Genomic DNA, 21,399 nt, shown 5'->3' with positions numbered 1-21,399 from the left:
TCCGGGTTTGGCTTCTTCACTGCATGGGTCTGTGTACCATAGCACAGCACTGGCAGAGCCTCATGGCAGTGGCTGATGAGGTGTCCAGGTGAACCAGGAGCAAGCTGTGGGCTGGAAGGGCTTTGCTGGAGGGACCCAAGGGGACTGGGAACTGGGCACTGTGCAGCGTGCACACAGCTGAGCACCTCCAATGGTCCACAGGATGGCCATGATGGAAGTCGTCCAGCCTGGTCCCTCCTCGGGGCAAGCAGCCCTCCCCAGCTGCCTGACCAGGTGGGAGGGAGGCACAAGGAGTCACAGTAAGGGGCTGAGAGGGATAAGGCAGGGTGAGCTGGATGCACTGGGCAAGCTAGCAGAGCTGTGACACTGCAAGCCCTGGTGCTGCCTGAGCCTCTTCAAAGAGCGGCTTTAGCAACCTGAGAACATACCTAGTCGGCAGAATCATGCTGTGCCAGGGCTGAAGGCAGAGCTAAGCTGCAGAGCTAAAGCTGTGGCACTTGGGCATAGGTTAGTATCCGTTCTTTGCTCGGGAAGGGAAAAGCTTAACGCGGTGTTCAGGGGGAGGGGAGGCTCTGGGTGTTCCTGTAAGCACAACGCGAGGAAATGGTGCTAAGACAGAGGCATGACCCATCATTTGGTAGGAGGTGCCAGCCTGCCCAGGTTAGCAGTGCTCAGTAAAGCAAGTGTGACAAACCAGGGCAGTACAGGGGTGGCACCTCCTGTCTGCTCGTCCAAGCCCAGCCCGTACTTCTGCCATATCCTTCTCCCGTGTGGCACCAAGTGGGTGTTTTTGTGCAGGTTTTGCAGTTGCTAACTCTTACCGCACCAGCTTTCCTGCTCTGTTCCCCTCTCAGTATCCCTTGCTGGTGAGGTCTGAGGGACACTGATATAGCTGAGAGACATCTCTTCCCCTACTTTTCCCTCTGCCAGCTGTCAATCACCCACCTGGCACTCAAATTCAAACCTCCCCATATCAGGCTCTCCTTTTCTTCCCTTTCTGTCCCTCCATCTACCTCCTTTAGCCAGTGATGGGACCACACCAGGCCCTGGAACATGCCAGCATGAAAATGAGCTTTTTGTGCAGAGCTCCCTGCGTGGGTTTGGGTTTCATTTGCTTAAAAAGCACAGAGCCAAAAACTTCAGGGTGATCTGGGGCCACTGGAGAGCCCTGGAAAAGGAGCAGTTCTGGACCTGTCCAGCATGTGGAGTGCCCTGTTATACATCAGGACTTTGCAGAAGGATCCACAAGATGTTTCTTATTTAAAATGCAATTGGAGAAGGGAATGCTACACCAGCAGACTCGTCTAGCTCCAGGTCATTGGGATGCCAGCTGCAGTGTGGTCTAACAAGCTTGCTCAAGCCCCTGACTAGACTTGACTGGCCTTCCTGAAGTCTGTCTTGCTGTTACTTCATCCTTGTTAAGAGTTTAAATACAGTTGCTACGCTGCAGTTAAACACTGATGCTGTGGTAGGCATGCCCTAAGTGTGATGGAGCCTGAAAATTTGGGAAGCAAACCAAGCTCAAGTAACTACTCCAAACGGAAAGCAATAAAAGACAGCAACTCCTCCTTCCCTTCACAGATCCCCTACTTAAGAAAGAAAATCCTAATTCTTCTAACAGTCCCATTATAGGACTGAACTGCACCAATGATGACAGGCCTTTAAAAAAAAAAAAAAAAAAAAGATTGGCAAATCTATTGTCTCCTCTTAGAAGGCTTATTTGTAAATATGGCTAACCAGATCCTTTTCCTACAGTCTGCAGCAATATTTTTCCCTGAGATCGAGGAGTTAACACTCAAATACATCAGCCTATCTCAGACCCTGGAGGCAGACTAATGCACCATCTCTGCTAGAGCATTATCCCTACCATCCACTGTTTTCAGGTTCCTGTTAAAGATTAAGGATCAAAGAGCAAACAGCTTTTGCTTTGACTAATTCTGATTCAAGCCTGGATCTCTGTTTAAGCAAAAGCAAACCAAGCAAGTGTTCATTTGTTTTGAGAACCACTGGTTCCCAGGAAAGAGGACAAATTTCTCTTTCTGTCTTCTGGGTAGTTGGTGCGGGCAGCTCTGTGCCTCAAAGGCTTTCCTGCCTCCATGGCACAGCAGCTGGGAGCCGGCGGAGCACATAAACCCGTAAGACAGGTCCCTATCCTGCAAAGTGAGAAGATGTTAGGAAAAAAAAAAAAGTGATTTTCCAATAGAGGGCACTAACTCATGGCTTTTGTGGCAACATAAAGCCCTATCTGTTCTTTACCAGCACCCTCTGCAGGCTCCCAAACGGGGTATGTCTGAGTTGAGGATGAGAAGGGGAAAGGAGACCAGTACTGAAGTGCTTATGGCGCCGTGTTGGTTTCTAGTATCTTCTACTCATAGGTTCCACTGTTGCAAAGCAACATACAAAGGGTATCTGGCAATGCATTCAAGTACCTGACCTGTGCAGTGACATGAAGAGGGAGATACAAACTATTTTGTTATGGAAGACATGGCAGAGGCTTCCCTAGCTGGAGGGGAAGTCACTGCTAGGAGACTGTTTTGTTTTTTCCTGGCAGTTCCTTCCTGGCTTTGTAGGGTCCTTGCCCATAGGCTGTTTTCCTGGGAGAAGCAGTCAGTGAGGTTCGTTTGATTTCATCACATCCTGTTTTCAGGGCTTCTGGAAAATAAAGCTGTTGTGAGGCTGAAAGAAAAAAAAGGAAAAACAAGCTGTCTTTTTCATTCCCCAGCAGCTTCCAGATGGGATTTCTTCAAGAGGATATTCAGGACAATCTCCATTGAAAATAGATAGGATAGCACAAACCAGATTTTTGTTCCAAGTCTTTAGTTCTCTGGTTTTCCTGTTCCAAAACAATGTCCTTAGCATTTAGGTGGTTATTGCACCTCCTGTAAGTTGTTAGATTTAGGCAAGTCACAGCAGACTTCTGCCGAACCAGTTCTTACAGGGTAGGAATGTGTGCCTTGATGTTCTTACTACTGAGGGACCAGGGGGGCTGCCTTGGTGGGTACGAAGTCTACGGATGTTTACAAGGTAGGATTTCTACAGCATACAAGGGAGCTAGTCATCAGCCAAGGTTACTTCTGGCTTAAGCAATCAGTTCAATGGACTTTAGCACTGTTATAGAACTGTAACCTGAAGTCCTCTGGGAGTTTGAACCATGCTGTTGTGCTCTCACAACAAGTAATTTGTGAGGCATCTCTCCCCTTAGGAGTCCGTATTAGTCAGTAACGTGAAGCAGCTGTGAGCTCTCTGTGGGAGAGAGGTACTCCCAATGGCCAGAACCTAGGTCATACTCTCATCAACTCCCATGATGTTATCTCACAGCTTTTCAACAAAGCATGTAGCCACCTCTTGACCACTTTAACTTTCTCATCAAGTTCATATTGTAGATTTATAATTTTGTTTCTCCACACAAAACATCCAGCATCATACCCAAATTTACCACAACTCTTTTACTGCCATTTATGCTACTGCCGTCCCATTGGCTCCTCATTTGCACTCCACAGATGAAATCCTGTTCCAGCAAAATCAATGAAAGCTTTGCTACTGACTTCTGCCAGACCTAGCTTTCAACTGGTAGCCTCTGGCTGTCACAAAACCTGTATCTTAACCCAGATACTGTTTCTGATTTCAGATATTTTCACAGCACAATTCTTCTAACCATTCAGCAATACACACATCTAACAGCCCACTTGAGCTCCTATTTCTGCTTACATCAAGTAGATAATGTTTTGAAATAGGCTGCAGCTTTCACCTACCCTCAGCCAAGTTCATACAGCTGTGGCCCATCAGTTCAAAGATAAATGAACTCAAGCTGCCAAGATGTGATTCTGGGTTAACAGGGGCAAAAATAAAGCTATGGCCAAATGAGAAGGAAACATTAAGTCGTTTCGTATTTTGAAACTGATTAGGCTTTTGTACAGAGAGACCCACTTAAGTCCTAGAACTAGGCATCCAGATCAGTCAGTACTGGCCCAAACAGCTCTCTCTCTCTCGCCAAATAATTACACCTTAACTCATCCCTGCTGGTAGTGTAAAAGTAGCTGTAAAACAAATGGTGCTTGAAGTTGCCTCGTGGTGGTTCTCTGGGAAAGGAAATTTGGTTCACAAGCACCACCGTAGCCCAAGTCTGCATGCCCCAGGTGCTCAGAAGTTGGCAACAGCCCATCCCACAGCGATTCTACTGTGCCAGGCCAAGCTTTGCAATGTGTTGTTATTCGTCTGAGGTGAACTGTAAGACACACTATGGCTGTCTAAACCAGTAGTCCACCACAACACCCACTCCCCTGCCCTCAGTCCCAGTTTTCTTTTGAATGGAAAGCTGGAAGCATGGCAGGGAAGAGAAGGCAGACCATTACACATCCAGGCTGCATCCTGTCAAGCAACCAGGATGTGACTGCAGTGCGCATCTGGGCCTCTGAGCTGGAAAACGGTCCCACGACTCACAGTTCCGGTGTGCCTCTATGCCTCAAAGGTTGCTGTGAGCGTGAAATTGCCCTGTGGCTGGCTATAAAGCCCGAACAGCTGACTGTGTGAGACCCACCCCATTTTCCATTGGCACAGTGCTGTGCTGCTGCATTGACAAACTCACGGTGGGGGCTTGGGCATGTGATTTCTCCTATTGTTGTTGAGGAAACTTCCCTAGTTCAGATCTACAATGACCTCCAGCCCTTGCTGGCCAAGCTCAAGGTTACTGTGTTGCAGGAAATTCAGAGGTAGAGGCCAGCAGAACTAAAGGCACATCTAACAGCAGGAAAGCAAACTGGTAGTCATTATGATGTGTGACACCACTTGTATTCTCATACAGACTGAAGGCCACAAGTGAGACTGGGGGGAGGATTAATTCTCCTAGGTGCTGAACAAACCCAGAGTGACCCTCCACCCTTGCAGTTTACAGGTGTAAACCAGGCTTATGTAAAGGAAAATTTCTAAAGTTGCAGCATTTACTTGCTCGCATTTTTTGCTCTGAATACTTTCACTTACTTAAAGACCAGAAAACTTGAAAAGAGATCAAACCAAGAAAGGCTGGAGTCTGCAAGGAGCTGTGTGGCTCAAGCCTACAAATTATGATTTTATAGAGTTAATCTGGTTTTGGGAGTGATGCAGACAATTATAAACAAATCAAGGCAAGAAGGAGAGAGGTAGGAAATAAATGTCAAAAGATCGTAACTTATTAAGAGAAGTCTTCATGCATGCCCATGAAACCACAGACTGCATTCTCTCTTTAGATCAAGTAGGAGTCTCTAAGCAGACAAGAAAGAAAAATTTCTCCTACCGGAGCTCTGTCAATAAAGGTTCAGCTGATTAAAACAATTGCCCAACACAGAGGATAAAATAAATTTGACAGGGTGGTCTATTACTTCTTTCAGTGACAACCCTTCTCCTCTCAGTTACAAATAATTACTTAGCTTTTCATTAGCTATGTTGGAGGCACGCATCCATTTAGTATTTGGAATTTTTCACATATAATTCCCTTCTGAATGATCAGTGTGTGTTTAAGATTTTACTAAAGGAATAGGGACAAATTCTGCTCTTTGAAAATTTGATGTAAATCTGAAGTATCTGCCCTAATATAGACTTACACTTGTCGTTAAATCAGAGTAAATGAGAGGACACTTTGGCCTCGTGATACCTAGCACAGGGCCAGGAAGATAATACAAGAAAGGGTTACTTTCTAACTGCTTGTAAGATTTAAGTCAGACAAATACATGATAATAGTAAGTCTTTGTTTCTGAAAGGAGATATTCAGTCTACCCAAAGCACCATCCGAGTCATTAAAGGATTCCCAGGTGCCAGTATTTGGAAAGGGTATTAGCTATTCAAACAGTTTAGGCAGAGGTCTCTGCTGTTCTCTCTCCTGGGTCATCTCAGATGTCCTCAATCTCTGCCCAGAACTGAGTACAGGCAGCAAAGAAAGGCTGGAAATTTCAGAGGAGTAACATTTTCTCCAGAACTAGACAGAACATATTTTTCAGTCTTGCGGTAAAAAGGAGGAAACCCCTCCTTTATTAGCGCTAAGCAACTCCAAGGCTGGCAGGGTGAGGGCCATACAGTGCATGTGGAGGGACAGACTCTGCAGCAGATGCTGTGCAGGGAGCCCTCTTTTCCTCCCCTTTTCAGATATAATTTACCTGGTTCCACTCCATTACTGGGAAAAGAAACCACATGAAAGTATCAGCATGATGCAGCTGGGTTGCTCAAACAAAGCAATTCAGCAGCAGATTGGAGGAGTGAATCCACACAAAGGCAAAAGGCTTGCTGAGGAGATGCCTGAGCTCCGCTGACAAAAGTCAGTGCCTCAGAGACAGGGATGCAAACACAGCAGAGGTCTCTGCGTGTTTGATGCTTGGAGGGTGCAGACAGACATCTGAAGCCACCCACCCCACCTCAGCTGGTGTCTGGCTCCTGCACATTTTTAAAGATTAATAGTTCTAAGCAGGTGCCTGAGACTGAGCAGAAATTTCAGACTGGGAACTATTTTCCTGAGGAGGAAAAAAAAAAAGGTGTTGGAAATGGCAATTGCTATAGAAAGTGACATGAAAAAAGGCCAGTGGTCTCTGACTATCTGGCAAAGGGAGGGATGCAGATATCTCCAACGGGAATAACCTCTGCCTAGATAAAAGCAAAGCTAACTAGAAGGAGCATGTTTTCTGAAAACGTCATCTTTAATTAATGAGATCTGCCTTGTTGATTACTCTGATCCCAGAGCTCCCCTGGATTCGCTTCCTTACTTCTGCTCTGGGCTCTCAGGCAGTAGGCCAGAAACACTTATCCCATCATCAGCTTGCTGCATGCTTTTCTCACGCATCACCCAGGTCTTTGTTGCCCCTGTGCTTAAATGGTTTACAGAGGTTCTGCCTGGAGCCATCTGCAAGCTGCAAACTTGTTGGGCTTTCTTCCAAGGACAAGTTGACTCAACCTTGTTATACCAAGACTGTGCTTACTGATGGCTGCCGATTCATTCCTCTCTGTCATATGTAATCTTGGTCATGGCTCTGAAAAACCTAAATCGTTCAGGTCCCTGCCACTATAAGACATGCTCTTCCACCATTTTGCCGTAGCAACTTCAGCTTGTAGAGACAAGATGAGTGTCAGCCATAAAAACTGAACTTGCAAAGACCAGGGATCATTGTCAGCAAGCTGCTTCCAGGGAATCACTAAAACAATTTGGCAGTATTTCATGCAGTGCCTGTCCTTGCTTAGGCTGTCTAAGAACCCCTTTATTATATTGGAGTATATATTTGTGTATATATTAACTGCTAGTGCCAAGACACTAGGATGATGGGCAGCCTGAAATGCGGCTAATACCTATACCAATGCATTAAATCCTCCTGAAGCCTAATCACAGCCAGGACTACACTTACGTAGCAGTTTCTCACCGTCCTGTTTTGTCTTTCCCAGGGTTCCTCAACAGCATCCTCCTACTCAGACTGCTGGCAGTTTGACTGGCAGTATGGTGGCTGCAAGGTCAGAGGGCTGCATCTCACCCCTCTGGGTACCTGAAAAACACAAAGACAGACGTGTGTGTTCAGCTGCCAGCTGGAAGAATCACAGCTGCTCATGTGATGCCTGGGCAAGATGATATAATCAGCACATTAGTACTTCTTACCCCAGTAAACTCTTTGCCTGTCCCCTGTGCCAAGAGCAGTCAGGAAGACAGAGGCTATTAGGGGAGTGATGAAAAATACAAAATGAACCTTAAAGACATAGAAAACTTCATGTCACAAAATGACAAAGCTCTTTGGCTCTTGTGCCTTCTTCCTGAGTAGGGCAGTATAACACATAATGTCTGCCCCGGATTACGCCAAAGAGAATCTCCAGGGAAGACTTGTCACAGTCATCCCACAGATTCCTCTTTTATCTCAGCACAGCTGTTCCCATCCTGACCTACTAGCCTGATTTCTTGCTGCCTTCTTACTGAGAATGCTACTGCAGGGATTCGATTCCAGATGTGGAGGAACCCAGCCCACAGCACACGTTGTACCTTCACCCCTTCCTTTCCGAGTCTCCCAGTGACTGCACACAGCTAGCTCCAGTCTCAGTAATGGAGACACTGGCACTGGTCCCAGACAAGCCAAAAGACCCACATTCTTTGGACAGCTTGCAGTAAAGTATTCCCAGAGTTTTGCTGTATTTAGTACGATCTCCAAACCAGAGGAAAGCGTCTATATTATACCAGGTAGGGACACCCCTGGTCCCTTCCATTCCTGTTAAACTGTTACTTGGCTGCAGTTCCTTACTTCATGCTCAGCACAGCTCAAGGCTTCATTTTGCAGCTCTTGAAGTTTGTCCAACTGTTCGTCACCCACAACCTCCTCCCCTTCTGTCAAGCAGCCACCTATCATGCCTTTCTTATTGAGAAAAACTGTACTTTTCTTTCTTGTTTCCTATCTTTTACTATCCTTACACAGTAATGACTTACACGCAGGAAAATGATTCAAAACCACACTGTTTCTGAAGCCAGACAGTCCGAACTTTTGAGATAACTGGAAGGAAAACCAGACCTTATATTCAACACACCTGGGAGGAATAACCCCAATCTATTTCTTGGTGCATCAGAACCAACTGCAGCCTGTCCCCACCACACTGAAGTGACCTGGATGATGGATACCAGTATAACTCGTGAGCAGTGTCAGTCTAATGGGTGCCCAGGACAGTGAAACAGTTTGTCCTGCAAGAGTATTTTGAGGGTAGCCTTCTTAATCTGTACCAGCAGAAATGCTGACATGGATTAATAACTATTTTTCTTTCTCTTGAGATCAGTATACTACAGAATGCAAAGGAAGGTGAGCTAGCTTCCTCCTAAATCACTGAAAGTTTTTTCAAATGTTTTATAAAGCTGTGCAAGCATACAGGAGTCACTGTGCACTCAGCATTAACTTACAGGTACTTCAGGATTTTTAACTCTGATGCTGTAAACAGTTCTGTGAGCTTCATTCAGTACCTTGCTCAAGATGAGCGGAAGGGAACCTGAGTTTGATTTCTCACCCAAAATGATGCCAGCTCTAAATGAGTGGAGCTGGGAGGAGCTAAAGCTGTTTGGCACACAGGTACACACACGTTCTGTGCAAAGGCAGGAGAGCTCAGTCCTCTGACTGGAGCTGCTGGGCATTGCTGGAGCATGGCACCTTCCCTCCCTGAAGCAGGTGTCCACGCAAAGCCGCCTAGCCAGCAGCCGGCTGAATGATGCCTGGTGCCTCTCTCCCCTCCTGGCTGCCCGAGTGCTGCTCCAGCCTGGGATGGCAACGGATGGGAGAAACTGCTTTCAAACTGTTTAATAGCAGTGATGGTAACCTCTGACCTTAGTGAATAGCAGCGCTTTTGACCTTTCATTTGTTAAATAATGCAACCACTTACTTCCCGATCCTTATCAGTGTTCAGTAATTGGGGTCAAGACAAAGCAAAGCAGAGTACAGTTACCCACCAGACTTCACTGAACCAGGAAGAATTTCCTTAAGCTATAGATTTCCTTTTTGATAATCTTCAATCAGGACTGGCAAAAACTAGACACTGGGTGGCTTAGAAGATCCATAACAGGCTAAAGAGCCTCTCAGCTGTTAGCATCTGGTTTGAATCCAGCTGTGGTTGACAGTGGCAGAAATTCACTTCAGATCTCAGGTTGACTCTGACTGGTTTGCAGTTCTGTTTACTAGCCAGAGAGCCATAGCATATTAACATGTGATTCTAGAGACATCAGTGATTAAATGAGCTCACAAAGCCTGAAAATGCCTATTCCCATAGAGAGAATCAGACTATGGCACAGCGGTAGGTGACAGCATGGACAAAAAGTTTGCAGTCACTCCTACATGTTCTGCCTGATTCGTGTCTAGGAGAGGTGGTTCATCTTCAGGAATCTGAGTCGCTTTTTGTGTGGCGTACATAAAACTAATGGGTCAGATTGTGTGCTGCACAGCTCCTTAAAGATTTCACGTGACAGATCAGCAGGTGACGATTGTTACAGGCAGCAGTTCCAGGATCACTGTTTTCCTTAGAAATGAACAGGAAACATATGAAAAAGAAACCCAAGAATTTATGATGTGACAATGGATTTAAATGTAAGTGCATACACATACATTTATTTATATAATGCACACATATAAAAGCTTCAACTTCCTGAAGATGTCAAACAAATTCTGTTTGTTTAAACAGCCACACAATCTCATTATTTATTGCATTTTGTACTAAGTCAGATTGCAAGGGCAGGAACTGTTTCATGGCTGTCTGTATGGGATTCAGCAAAATGAGCTCCCAAAGAGTGACTTGCACAAAGAGTGAAAGCACAAAGAGTGCTGTCGTTTATAAACGAGCCAATTGATTATAGATGTACACGAGCTAGGTAAGAACTGTAAAAAAGGCACTGCAAGTAATGAGATTCAGAGGTTTGGATTTTTTTAATTTTTTTTTTTTTTTTTGCTGCCGTTCATGTAACAAATGAGGAAGGTGGAGCCCTTTGTGGTATCCTTTGTGGTGTAATTGTATGCCCTCCTGCTTTTGGACGTACATTTGGATTTGGGCCTCTTGAAATGGAGGCCATTGACCTAGGCAGGGCAGCCACCCCTAACCGCATTCCGAGCGGGCTGCTGCCCCTCAGGGCCGGGGCTGGCTCCCCACAGGCCCGGCACAGCCTGCCCTGCCTGCCCAGGCTCTCCAGGGCCCTGCTTTCTCCGCCATTCCCCGAAGCCCGCGGTGCCCCAGGCCTGCGCACGGCCTCCGGGCCGCGGCCACCCCGCTCCCCTCAGCCCCGCACCGCGCGGGAACGGCCACCGCCTCGTGCCAGGCACTGAGGCACACCGGCCCCGCGCGGCTCCCGGCCCGCCCAGGCCCTCAGCCCCGGCACACCGGCCGCCTGCGCCCGCCGGCGCCACCGGGAAGGTGGGACCCGCCATTGCCGTGCATAGTTTATGTCAGCGGTTAGCACTTATAGCTGCAGTGAGTTCTCTAGATATAGGGTGTAACCAAATGGGCACAGAGGGTTGGTCTCAACTCAGTGCCCATTGCTCATCTAGGACTGCAGTTAGCATGGCGTGCAATGCACATCATTGATGACTGATGTCACCCATTTCCGGCAAGTCTTTGGTCTTCTGTGGAGTCCACTGAAGAAAGACTGTGATTCTTTCCTATGTTGTGGGCATTAGAGAAACGATATGATACTCTATGGTGTGACGAACGTTAGCCTAGCTCACTCTGTTAATGGTCATCAATGGCTGTTTGCAGGTCTTTCTTTGATGGAGGCAAAAAAGTTAAGTTCCTATTTCCATTTCACTGAGCCTGTTAACCTGAAGAATAAAACCCTGCTGGAAAAGGCTGACCTCGACCCATCCACTGACTTTCTAGACTCTCTGGAGCGTGATATCCCACAAGGTAAAGGTAGAAGAATCGACAGATGCAATGAAAGGGAAGGCAGCCTTGAGTAGTCTGGGAAATGCTGAGGTGACAGGATGCAGGTTACTATGGAGTTTGGTATGCTTGTGAGGAGCTCCTGCAAATCTGTAAAGGAATTGTATCCTTTACTAACTGTTGTACTTAGTTCCCTTCTTTAGCAAATCTAAATGCTTACAGTGGTAGATGTAAGTGTACCAGAGCTGTTACATCCTCACAACAGATCTGACCACATCAGCAGTTAATAACCCCTCTGCCTGAGTGGCGTATTGTCTCTTGGCTTGGGTAAAGCCTGTGACAGCTGGTGTCCCTGTGGGGAGAGATAACTCCGCCAGTGATAGAGGGAATTTATGTGGTTTGAAGTATTGAAGAGACCTCTTGTCTCACCCGGTATTGCTGCTCTTTATCTAAATGGGCTCTCATTAACACTAAGCTGGTATCTCTGAGAGGCTGAATTCAAATGTTCCTTTGATAAACTGTGTTAGATGCTGCAGTGTGGAATAATCTGTATTCTAGTGGGATTACACTGGAAGCAGAAAGGAAGATGTGCCTACTGGAATGTATTTTCAGTTCACATCTCTATTGTTCTGCTGGACAACTGTTAAGTATATTTAAAGCTTCTTCCCCTGGCAGGCTATTTCTCTAAAGAGATGGGCATGATTTTTATTTGCTTCTAACTACCTTTTGCTGATTTGTTGCATTTTTTTGGATTGGGCCAAGTGTTTTCATGGCCTGCTGTCTAGAAAGAACAGAAAGAAAGCTTCTTGGGTCATAGTCAGAACTTAAGTTTGCTATTTTATTCCTATCCTAGAGTAGCAGGATAGGATAGTAGGTGACCTGTGCCTGATGGATTTGGCTGGAAGGACAGTGAATTACCAGTGCTCTGACTTTCAGACTTTACGTGTGTGTGATTAGACAAGATATATATATATCTTGTCCAATCTTTCCTTTGACCGAGAAGGAACCTAGTGAGCTCCTGCCTGAATTCTGAACATTTCTGACTGTTCAGAGCATAAACAGTGCTAAAATGTAAACCATTGTTCAACTTACTGGGAGTGTCCTTGCTGCAGTCGTTTTACAAAGGTGTAGTCTGGAGGGACTGCACATTTTTATGTATGCTGGCCCATTGAGCTGGCCCTTTTGACTCAAAAAGGAGTATTGCAAGGGAGATTAGGTCCTAGATACCTCCTAAGAAAATTTTAGCTGCAGTTTTGTATGGTAGTTCAGGCATTGCTACTGTTTGCATTCCCTGCCCACCCTTTTTTTCCTAGGGTTTGTGGTAAGGAGACTTTTTAATTTTGTGAGGCCTGAAACCATAGAGCCACTGCAACAGGCGATAAATCTGGGGTGCTTTCTATGTTTCCACTAGAAAACAGGCACCAAGGGCTAAGAGCCTGGAGACTAATTTGCATCACAGAGCTGGTTTTAGCCCCCTTAGGCTGTGATGAAGAATGGCACCTTTGAAAGATTACAGATACAATTCTGCAGTGTTTCACATCTAGTTCAAGGGACCAGGCAACTGGCAGGTCATGCTGTGTGTTAGACATGAAGATGGCGGTTTTATTGAAGTCTTTAAATCAAATTTGACTTGTAGTCAAATTTTACACAGTGGCAGATAGAAAGTGAGGCTCAGCTGTGCCACTTTTGTGTTTGTCTTCCTGTCGCAACCTGCGGTCTGAGTAAGTGTGAACCTTTGCCCCGTTCCTGGGAGGTTGTTGCTGTTAGTGCAGATCTCTGTCTCCTCAAAAAAGTTAATTCTCAAAGACTACCTGAGCTCGAGTGCAGCTGGGCGCTTCTTAATGGAAGAAAAGAAGATTCATCATGGTGCCTGTGCAGCTCTGGCTGCTCTGTTCTGCTCCTTTTGGGACTGAACCTGAGGATTGATGGAATGAGCTTGTCAGGCGAAGGAAGTAAGACAGGAACTGGTTACAGGATCAGCAAGGCATGTAGCCTCTCTAATTGCACTCTATCACATGCAGATAGGAGCTCTGACATTAAAGAAAGATCAATCCACCCCCCTTTAACAAGCGTTCAGGTTGCCTGAAGTACTGGTTGCTTGTGAAAATGTAGGGGGAAAAAAAAGAACAGGAGGTAGACAGAGGCTTTCTGCTGACTTTATCTGCACGGCTCTGCCGAACTCCCTCACTCCAGGTTGCAAGGTACTCAAACTCTGGGTCTTGAATTACCCTCTTTCAATTCTGCCAGTTCATGTTGGTCCTGACCCAGCGCAGACAGTGCTTTTTCTATTTCCTGACATGTTGTTCATAGCTCTGGCAAATCCCCTCATTTTGACGCGAAGCTTTTCTTGTCTTTCTTGGCTAGATCCACTCTTGAACAGTTATTGTCAGAGCAGAAGTAGGAATTCCCAAATCTATTGACTCTAGAATTGTGACCGAAGCCAAAATCATCTCTGCCCTCAATAAATACACAAAAAGTTGACCGGGTTGAGTAACATGTGAGTGATGCTCCCAGCGTGCATTAGGATTCTCCCTTAAAAGACCTAAAGAACAGGACTGAGAGATTAAGGGCTGATTTTAACCTGTCTAAAAGTAACAACTCTTTTGGAATAGTTTTCTTGATTAATTGGAAACTGAACATCTGTGGTGGCTGTCAAGGGTGTAACTGTCATCAAATGTATGGGGTGTCATAATAGGAGAGCAGAGGTGTCTTACAGAATGGAAAATTGGAGGCAGAGACAACATTTTATATGACAGCTGAGAGGTGGGAAGAAAGGAAGTTAAACCAGATTGAATAAAGGAAACAACGGTAAAAGAGAGTTTAGTGCAAGATTTGGGGAACCTGGAGTTTTGTAACAAAATTGTCTGCCACCCTCATCTTTATCAGTGATATCTGTGGTGATTGCAGGTTCCAGATTCTGTCCGTGTGTCTGTCTGTTGGGTTATCTGTGCACTTCAAGAGTTCAGACTATGTTGCTGCTCCTCCCCTAATCATACTGTGAGTCTGTCTGGTTTTTCTTGGTGTCTCAGCTCCCAGAGACAAGTGACTGTGTAACTTAGATTTTACTTTAAAAATACATTTTTGTAAATGATTGTAGAGAAAAGTGGGAGAATGCAAACCCTGTCTCAAAAGCAAATTCAATTGGCTTATCCCCTCTAAAGTCGCCAGCTCTCTGAGCCAAACTCATGAGTTTGAGTGGCCCGACTCATGATTTTTGAACATGGAGGGGTTGTGATACTGATCTTCTGTCACCACAGTATCAGATCATGTAATGCTTCTTTCTGATCCAAGTGGCCAGCTGGCCATCATGTTGCATGCTGGGATCTGTAGGTTTTGCTGGCCATATGTCTGCCTTAAAGATAAGCTTGTTTGCTCTAGTCTAAGCAGACGATCTGCTCAACTTTATGCACAATTAGATATAGCCTTTCAGCTGCTGGCAGATTGCCAGTGTGGTCCTTTCTGTTGCATGGAGTTTGGCACCCTGGGTGATAGCATCTCGGGATCTAGAGTTGTGGCAGTTTTACATGTGCTTGTAGGTAATGGAATGGTGAAAAAAATAGCAGAAATTCCTAGCATGCCTACAGCATTTTCACTTGATGACCTAATGTTGCATAGGTATGAAATAACGGTCACCTGTCAAGCATTGACATGACGGGAAAAGTGAAAATGGAGGTGGAAGGATGATTTTACTGTCACCATAGTATCAGATCAGGCTATGCTACATTCTGCAAGGACGAATGAAAGGGAATGGGAGAAAGCCTAAGGTACTAGCATGGACTGGAAAGCTTGGGAGGAAGTAAAACAGGGGATGCAGAATTCAGGTCTTTGGTGCTTTCAAAGTACAGTTCAGAAAAGCAATAAATTGACTCTGAGTTTTGTTACAGATTGCTGACTCAGATCACTTTGATATGGAGATAAGGGACACCAACAGGTTAAAAAACTAATGCAGTTAAAAACTGATGCGGGAGGGGAGGTATGTTGGAGGCAAAGGAAAAGAAAAATGTGGATAGGAAAAGATATGAGTGGAAATAGGATTTATAAAAGAAAACTTTATTCACAAGTCATGACTCCCAGTCAATGAAGAGTTGCTTCTGGCTGAAAGCCTACCACAGTTCACTGGTGGAATAAGGGTAGGAATTAGAATTTAAAAAGCAATATAAAAGAAATACAGAAAGTTGGGAACAATTAATGATTGATATAATTTGGAATTTATATTGAGTAGAAAATGACAAGGAAGCCAGGATAACCTGCAGTAGTCCCTGACAACTATAGGGAGGACTTTTTCAACTATAGTGATAGGAGAAGAAAGCATAGTAATGGTACTGGAAACTGTCACTAAATGGTGAAGGTAAAAAGGCTGATGAGAAATGTGGAAGAGCAGAAATGCTCAATTTTTTTTTCTGGTTTGTTTTGGGGAAGAATATGGACTTACATGAAATGAAGACAATAAAATACTCTTTCAGACAGTTTTCAGACTGTTTGCTATGGGAGGGTAGTTAGACAACCTTTACTGTGTGTCAAAAAATGAAAATGGCTGAGCCAGATAAGTTACTGCTGAAATCATTATCTCAGGAGACTTGTGGCATACTTACGATGTTAACCTTTAATAAATCCCAGCATTGCAGAAATATTCCCCTAAACTTATCTTAATTGGTAGTTGTGATTTAGAAATCACTGAATGGGCGTATTTCTGGAGAGGGTCAGAAGGGGATTCAGCTGGGACTAGTGCCAGTACTGGTATTCTTCAACTTATTTATAAATGATCTAGGAGTAAAGAATTGGTGGAGAGGCAAATAATGACAAGGGCAGGACAGCTACAGAGATCTGGTAAACTGGGCTTGCTTAAAGAAAGTACATTTTGATGTAGCTACTTGCAAAGTCACAGACCTAAGAGCAGGGACTGGAAGCCAGACTGTGAGCTGTATTCTGGAAGCTGTGGCTCTGAAAGGAAATCCAGGCACAACCCACTGAACATCAGCTCCCAGTCTGATCCTGAAACTTAAAAGGCTAATTTGATCTGTAGATTTATAAACAAGGGGGTAGCAAATAGGAACAGGGAGGTGATTTTTTTTCTGTGCATGCTGTTAGTGGAATCAGGACTGGATTACTGCACATTGCAAAACTGGAGAGTTACAGAAAAGAGCCACAAAAGGATTCAAGGGCTGGTGAGAGACATAAACAGTTCAATCTCTTTATCTTGCAGGAAAGAACATGAGAATGACTGTATCACACTGTGTAAATACTCCATGGAGTTTAGGTATTGATTATTGAAGAGCTATTTAGTATAGCAGAGACAGGCGTATCAGGAATCAGAAGCTGAATATTATAGCCAGAAAAATGAAAATGAGAAACTAGGTACAAATTTTAACAGTAAAATTACTACCGGCTAACAAGGATAATGGAGGAATTTGTGTCTCTTGGTATCTTAGCATCATTCTGGATGTCTTCCTGGGAATTGTGTTTTAGCCAAAGGCAAATCTAAGTTGCTAGTCCCAGACATGAGTAACTGAGTTAAGGTTAATGTAGGAGTACAGAACAGGTGATTTCCTGATATGCCTGGCGGTAAACTTGATGACAGCCATGGAGGGTGATTTTTAGTTTGGGCTTCTTCATTGTCAGTGACATTAACGCAAAGGTGGCAATGTGCTCCTGAGACAGCGACTCTAAGCACAGGACTCTCCGTACAGCTGGCTTTACGCTCTGAACTATGACGCATGAGGGCTCAAAAGAGGACTGAGGAGATTCCTGACTTATTGCCATGCATTGTGTAGGGTAGACCGGGGAGCTGAGACCTCTCAGATGTGATTGCTCTGGCTCTGTAATGCTGGGATTTCGTAGCGTCATTCTAAACGGGTATACAGCGGCAGGGTGGATCATAGTGGGTCTTGTCTAGTTGCTGTTTCATGATTCAGCCAGAGAAGTGCCTAGAGAGAAGATCGTTTCAGCTCCTTTACCATTTTGACTGTGGAAGAAGTGACAGCCACTCAGTCTGTAGCTCCGTTTGTTCACCTGAAAGTGCAGTGATTTTGAGGCATTCCTTACACAGCATTGCAGACAATGGGATTTGTGGCTGTTTCCTTGGCTGAATACTTTGGGCACTAGCCTTTCTGCAAACTTGCTGAACAGTAGCCTGGGTTAGAACACTCATAACCGCCTGTTCTCTGAGCTTCATTGGCACGCTTTTTTACCGGTTTAGCAACAGCTGGTGCTTAATGGGCCCTTGAAGATAGAGAGGCTGCATTTCTAAGTGGGAGATAATTTCCTTTGGCCACTCTCAAGGCCCATTTTGGTAGCTCCATCTTGGTTGCCCCAAAAGTCCAGGTGCTGGAAGTAAGGCGGCCAGGAGGCATGAACCTGCTTTATCTCCATGCATTAACACAGCTAATTAACTCCCTTTCGACCCACCCTCCAGGCGATTAATCCTCTATCAGCCTAGTCTCCAGCCATTTGAAGAGTCTGTGTCTGCAGAGGTATTTACAACCCCCAGCTAGCGAGCAGAGAGCAAGCCTGCCCGTTATCAGGGCTCTAAGACAAATGGCTATCTCCCCAGTGGCCTTGCAAAATCCAGCAGTGCTATGCTGTGCTGGCCACCTACTTTCACCCAGCCTCCCTTCTCCGCTAACATTTCACTGATGTGACCTGAGCCCTCCCCTTTCATTGCTTAACAAGAAGCAGCACCTCCCCAGCTCTGTGAAAACTGAGAGCAAAAGCACTTTACCTCTTAGCCTGCCAAGAGCCACACGGGGACAAGGCTTTTCAAGCTGTCTTGCTGAAATTCAAACTAAAAGACCCATAATGAATGAGAGGGCAGTGCTTCATATTAGCAAGGATAAAAAGAGGTAGCCAAAACATAGAACAAAACTCCTAGTGTGCCTCACAGCTATCCTCATTCCTGGTTCGGAGAGGTGATCTGTAGGTCTGGCAAATGTGTGAAACCGAGCTACAGCATCCCATGGAGTTACCTGACATTTATAGAAGTGTTTTTGACAAACTTCATAACACAGTAGTGCAGAAGGAGTAAAACAGATTAGCGTGCATCAGAACAGTCGGCTTTCGGATGTAAGAATCGAACCAAACAGTTTGCTCAGTGGGCTATTACTTAAAGCGTTGGTACCTGAAGTTCTCTGTTAAAACTGAAGTCATCCATCCCTAGAAATAGTTCCAGGCTGGCCGTAGCTGCTGCTTTCCAGCAGGGCGCACTGTGGTCCAGGCGTTGTCAGTGCTGCGCACAGAAAAGGAGACTATAGAAAAGCAAAACGAGAAAGAAAAGCACCGAGAGCAGCATCAAATTGAGGAGAAGGTATGGCCTGAGTTTCCAGGCTGTGTGTGGTATATTGACCTTCTGAACTGTAGGTATGGAGAAGCTACTCTGTCCCTTCCAAGCTTAGGCAATTTCTGGAATGGTCCTGGGGCTTTTCAATAGCTTTCTTTGCACCCTTAGTGATTACAGGCATGCAATGGATGTACGCAAATACATAAGCATGTCTCCTACATCCTTCAAAAGTAGAGACACTCTTCATGTTTTTGGACTGAGGAGCCTTTAAAGGCTGTTAAGGCTACGCCTGCAGCGACCCAAGAGCATTGCCTGGGAGCAATACAAGATGTTGTCCTCTTACAAGCTGGGGTGCTGCCAGCTCAGGAGTTCAAGATCAGACTGGAACCTCTCCTGCTATGTTGCCACGTGAGGACTCCAGAGCCAGCTAGTATTAGAGCTTTTGACTGGCCGTCTGTGGTCTGCTTTGATTTCTGGAAAGGAGTCTGCTTTCCTTGGGCTTTGTGTCTATGGGTAATAAAGCAGTGCATTCACTGCTTTTGGGTCCTCGGTCTGTATCACCTCAGGGGTCTTGTTTAGTCAGAGACCTTGGATGAGTTTATACTGGAGCAGGGCTGCCCATCAACCGAGAGCCGTGGTGGAATCCTTCACTCTCCTGACTGCTGCAGTGAAAGGAGGAGGACAGAAGCAGAGTCTTCCGTAGCAACTTTCCAGGGATTATATTTGAAGTTTTTTCCTTCTCAGTAAAAGAAATCATGGCCCACCCTGTCTCCGTTTCAGCTCCTGGTTCATTGGACATGAAAAGGAGATGAACTTCTTGATGAACTGATGGGAAATGCGGGTGAAGCCTCTTAGAACCAGAAGTTATAGTTTTATCACCACATCGGTCAGCCTTGGCCTAGCCCTTTCTCTAGGGAATGATGAAAAATCACTTGCAGGGGAAAGCCCAGGGCAGTCTGTATGTCACTGAAGTCACAACAAGGTCAGCTTTTGCTAGGAGTGATTTATTTCTGAGTGGCAGCTCCTGCCTGTGCAGCAGCTGGCATTGGTGCCAGCCCTGTTTATAGCTTTGCTTTGCTGTTTGCTGCCCCTTTGGCCATAGAACATTTGCAGGGAGGAAGTAATGGGCGTTGTCTTGCTTTACTTATGCAAATGTCATATAGATTGAAATTCTGCAGGCTGAATGGGTGCGTGGCTGTGTGTAGAGGGAAAAGCATGAGACAGTTCATCTATGGGTATATTTGTATGGCAGTTGTGCTGTGCAGGTTGTGCTGTGCAGAGACAGCTAAGATATCCCAGGCATTAGAAGATGCTTAGCCATCTTTAGTGTTCAGAATTAGCTTGAATATCAACACAACTGCACCGTGCTGTGTGGATACGCTCAGTGTGACAGTCTTCTCAGAAACTGGTAAGCTCTTCAGGTAATTCGGGCTAGATTTCAGTATCTAGTTTAGTATGAGAACATCAACAGTTAATAATCCATGCCATCTGTTCCTCACCCTAAGCCCTTTTAACTAGTCCTGCTAATTTGATGATGAGGTAAGAAGTACAACTGGGGGACTGACAGGGCTTGTAGCCTTGCCCCTCCTGCAGGAGAGCGAATTGGATGTCCTCTAAGCATTCGATGGGTTTTGAATCCCAGCATCGACTGCTTTGTGTTCTCTCAGAATTCGGAGATCGATGTGAGGTTCTTTGCCCCTAATCCAGCCCCTGTTCATCATTATCACCTCCTCAAAGTGGCCAGTGCTTTGTTATCAGGAGAGGCAAAATCTTACAGGGTGGCCATAATCTCCTCTGAGAGTCAGACAGATATTCTCCGTGGGTAAGAAAGTGACAGTGACCGAAAGCTCTAGGGGGAAGCAGGCTAGAACAAAGCTGTCCATTGCATCCTTTCATCAAACTGTTAATCTTTCTTTCAAAGACATCACATTTGTTTGGTGACAAAAGCCCCAAAGAAGCTGAATTGAGCCTGAAATCCTGTAGCAAGATTTAGAGGAAGCGTCTTTCATTCAGAGCAGGGAGGGGCGAGAGACTCCTTCTTTTTCTTCCTACCAACCAATGGGCTCACAGAAGCCCACGAAGGTGACGGATTAATGCAGGGGCTCCCCAGGTAGATGCTACGTGACTCCTGGCACGCTCCACACAGCGACCAGCTGAACAAGAAATATGGAGTGTGACAAGATCCAGCATAAACTTGTGCTTTGGAAGGAGGGTGCTTTGCCTCTCTGAGAGATTTGTAAATTTACTACAGAAGACCCAAGATACAATGATCAGTATTACAGTTGTCAGAATCCAAATAGCACAGATTTTAACCAGTTTTTCTACTCCTAAATTTTGATTGTATATTGTCTTGCTGTTTCCTCTAGTGCACAGCCCTGTTCCAAATCTCTGTTCTGGATGCTTTCTGTGCAAAGTCTGCATCTTTTTCTCAAGAACAACAACAAAAGTTAAAAGGATCCTAGCTCTATTCTAATTATCAGGTGGATTTAGGACTTAAGGGCAAACTAACTGGGCTATAAGGAGGCTGCAATTTGATGTGTGTTACTTCTGTGCTAGCTTTTTCAGTCTTTCCCATCCTTTGCTGCTCATTTATGTCTGTGTATTGTCCCTTCTTTTGTGTTGGCATTGCTGGCTGTGCAGCCAGATTTCAGCTGGAAAAATAATTTTATTTTTGGCTAAACTATTTTTCAGCCAGATCGTTTCCCTGACCTGGTTCACTGAGCAGTAAATAAACACTTTTGTGGTCTCTGTGATGGAAGAGTGATGAGGAGGGGAATAAGGGTTTGGGGGCAGAG

Source organism: Falco punctatus (assembly GCF_963210335.1).
Source record: "Falco punctatus genome assembly, contig: scaffold_27, whole genome shotgun sequence".
NCBI classification, from domain to species: Eukaryota; Metazoa; Chordata; class Aves; order Falconiformes; family Falconidae; genus Falco; species Falco punctatus.
Note: the sequence above shows the minus strand (reverse complement) of the source record.